The sequence below is a fragment of the Oryctolagus cuniculus genome, chromosome 18 (genome assembly GCF_051225735.1).
Source record: "Oryctolagus cuniculus isolate XC-2025 breed Fujian yellow rabbit chromosome 18, ASM5122573v1, whole genome shotgun sequence".
NCBI lineage: Eukaryota > Metazoa > Chordata > Mammalia > Lagomorpha > Leporidae > Oryctolagus > Oryctolagus cuniculus.
The window spans coordinates 25997555-26001446 of NC_142884.1; positions in this window are offsets into that span (position 1 = coordinate 25997555).

A 3892-nucleotide genomic window follows, 5' to 3' on the forward strand; every position below is an offset into this window, starting at 1 on the left:
CGCACTCCGGGACCGGAGGATGGGCATGTGCAGCCGGCGGCTGGACCCTTCCCGGAACCAGCTGGGAGGAGGCCAGGCTGAGCCGGCACAGGGACAGCGGGGTCCCTGCTGCACTCCCGGCCCGCGGGGGCAAAGCGCGCGCTTGCTCTCTCTGGCCCAAGCCAGGAACCCGGACTCAACCCCGTGTCCCACAGGAGTGGAAGGGGCCCAAGCACTTCTGCCTCCCAGGGTGGACGTTAGCAGGAAGCCGGATCAGAAGCTGAACCATGGAATACTGAAGACAATGAAGCGATCTTTTTTTAAAAAAATTTTTTTAAAGATTTATTTTTTATTTATTTGAAAGACAGAGTTACAGAGAAAGGTAGAGAGAGGGAGAGAGAAGTCTTCCTTCCGCTGCTTCACTCCCCAAATGACTGCAATGGCTGGAGCTGAGCCGACCTGAAGCCAGGAGCCAGGAGCTTCTTCTGGGTCTCCCATGTGGGTGCACGGACCCAAGGACTTGGGTTGTTCTCTGCTGCTTTCCCAGGTGCATCAGCAGGGAGCTGGATCAGAAGTGGAGCAGCCAGGACTCAAGCCAGTGACCTTATGGGATGCCGGCACTGCAGTCCGGGGCTTTAACCCACTGCGCCACAGCGCCGGCCCCGACAGTGAGATAAGCTTAACAAAACGGCTGGGGCGAGTGCTTTGCTCCTGCATCCCACATCAGAACGTCTGGCCTGAGTTCCCACTCCAGTTCCCATCCAGTTTCCTGCTCACGCGCACCCTGGGAGGCAGTGGTGATGGTGCAAGTGTTTGGGTCCCTGCCCGCCTTGTGGGAGACCAGGTGGAGTTCTGGGCTCCTGGTTTAGACCTGGTCCAGCCCTGGATGTTGTGGGCATTTGGGGAGTGACCCAGCCGATGGAAGACCTCTCTCAGACACTCTCTCTCTCTCTCTCTCTCTCGTTTGCTCTGCCTTTCCTATGAATAAAAATAAAGTGAGTACTTAAAAAATAAAACTACTGGAAATAAAAGACTGAGTACCTTCGTGAAAGCAAAATTGGGTTTTCTGCAGATTTCTCAACAGCACACATGGGAAGACGAAGGTGGCAGAGTGGCTAGTGTCTGCCTCTCTAAGGAAGTGGCTGGGGGCGCCGAGCGGAAAGTGCCTGCCCAGAGCTGCCTTCCCAAGCCTCTTGCTAGAACGAAGGGGAACTAAACACACTTCCAGCTAAATAAAAAGGGAGACGTTTTGCTTTGAAACTATCCTTGACTACAGGAAGTCCTGGAGACCTTAGCAGAAAGAAAAGCAAAGAGAGGAAAAACTAAAAGGTACAAGTAGAATAACGAGCAGTAACAATGAGAAATGCATGGGAAAATCGAAACGGACAGCGATCGTATGAAGCAGCACAGTTTTCGGGTTTCAGGTTAAAAAGAGCTGCAATGCGGGATCATAACAACCCTGAAAGTCACGAAGAATGATTCGAACCCTAAAGGCTCTAAAAATCTTTGCGTTGTTCAAGAATAAGAAATATAAGAAATCATGACGTTACACGTGTCACTCTCTGGGTGACAGGAAAGGACCCGGAACAGGAATTGGGTCCCACCTTGCCCACCACACTTTCTCTTGGATTAAGGATTTTACCTGTCCATTTCCCTTCCCCTTGAGTGAGCTGTCACCCAGAGAGGCATTCCAAGGACAGGCACGTGTATGGTGCACACCCCGTGGGCCAGGAAGGGGAAAGCCCAGGAGACAGCGTCACCTGCAGGCAGAGCGGCGAGAGCGAGCCCCTCACAGTGGCAGGTGGACGCGCTGGGAAAGGGGTTGTTTGACTGACAGGCTAGGGGAGTACCTCGAGGGGAGGCGCTGTGGCCCTGGCTTAGCTCCCTGCCCTATCCCATATCAAAAGGCCAACAGGGGGCGTGACAACGGGAAGGTGGAGGGGTCAGTGCTTGGGACACGACGTTCCATGTCAGCGTGCGTGGGGTCAATGCTTGGGACACGACGTTCCATGTCAGCGTGCGGGCTTCGAGGTCCAGCTCTGCTCCCATCCCATCTTCCTGCTAACCCGCGTCCTGGGAGACGGCAGGCGGTGGCTCAGCCACCCACAGGGGATCTTGGGCTGAGTTCCAGTCTCCTGGCTTTGGCCTGGTCCAGAGCATTTGAAGAGTGAACCGGTGGATGGGCACTCTGTTTCTGTCTCTGTCTCTTCTCTTTCTGTCTGCCTTTCAAATAAAGCAAAATTTTTTTTTTAATTTAAAGAAATGAATGAACAGGGGCCGGCGCCATGGATCAGTAGGCTAATCCTCCGCCTGCGGCACTGGCACACCGGGTTCTAGTCCCGGTTGCTCCTCTTCCAGGCCAGCTCTCTGCTGTGGCCCGGGAAGGCAGTGGAGGATGGCCCAAGTCCTTGGGCCCTGCACCTGCATGGGAGACCAGGAGAAGCACCTGGCTCCTGGCTTGGGATCAGCGCGGTGCGTCGGCCACAGTGGCCATTGGGGGGTGAACCAACGGAGGGAAGACCTTTCTCTCTGTCTCTCTCTCTCACTGTCCACTCTGCCTGTCAAAAAAATTATTAAAAAATTAATAAAAAAAGAAATGAATGAACAGGCCAAAGGTACTATGCTACAAATATTAAGATGACAGAACATATTATCAGCGACGTTTTTGTGAATATATTTGAGGACTTAGATGCAATGGACCATTTCCATTTGCCAAATGGACTCAAGAAGAAATATAAAGCAGAAAGGTCACAGAATAAGAGAATCGAGTAATTTTGAGTTCCTGGTTAAAATTCTACCCCTGCACATACCCCCATCAAACCATACCTACAAGATTTCTATCTTTCAAATAAATACATAATATAAATACATAAACAGCTCTATGTTAAAGAAAAAGGAACTACTATATGAAAAATCCCCACAGTGGAAGGAAGCTAGAAGAGGCCTCCAGGGTGGCTCTGGTAGTGATGATTCCAGGTCTGTAACAGATTGAGAGAAAAATCAGGACGTAAGCCACAGTCAGATGGTCAGAGTGAAAGGGCATTGGATGAGCTCTCTGCTGTGGCCTGGGAAAGCAGCAGCAGATGGCCCACACCTCAGGCCCCTGCACCCGCGTGGGAGACCCGGAAGAAGCTCCTGGCTCCTGGCTTCAGATCGGCACAGCTCCAGCCATTGTGGCCAATTGGGGAGTGAACCATCGGATGGAAGATATCTCTTTCTCTCTCTCCCTCTCTCTCTCTCTCCCTCTCTCTCTCTTTCTCTCTCTCTGCCTCTTCTCTCTCTGGTAACTCTGACTTTCAAATAAATAAATCTTTTTTATTATTTATTTTTTATTAGACAGAGAGAGACAGAGAGAAAGGTCTTCCTTCCGTTGGTTCACTCCCCTAATGGCTGCTACGGCCGGCGCGCTGCGCTGATCCAAAGCCAGGAGCCAGGTGCTTCCTCCTGGTCTCCCATGGGGTGCAGGGTCCAAGCACTTGGGCCATCCTCCACTGCCCTCCCAGGCCGCAGCAGAGAGCTGGTCTGGAAGAGGGGCAACCGGGACAGAATCCGGCGCCCCAGCCAGGACTAGAACCCAGTGTGCCGGCGCCGCAGGCGGAGGATTAGCCTAGTGAGCCGCAGCGCAGGCCTCAAATAAATAAATAAATCTTAAAAAAAGAAAGAAAGAAAGAAAGAAAGAAAGAAAGAAAGAAAGAAAGAAAGAAAGAAAGAAAGAAAGAAAGGGCATTGGATGCTCTGGCAAAAATACTGTGGAACCCAGAATTCTCTCAAACCATCATCAAGTGGAAACAGGATTAGACATTTGCAGACCAACAGCGGCTCAAAACAAAAACAAAAACAAAAACAAAAACAAACAAACAAACAAAAACCTGCCTCCCAAGCGCTGCCTCTGAGGAAGCCCCTGGAAGATAGT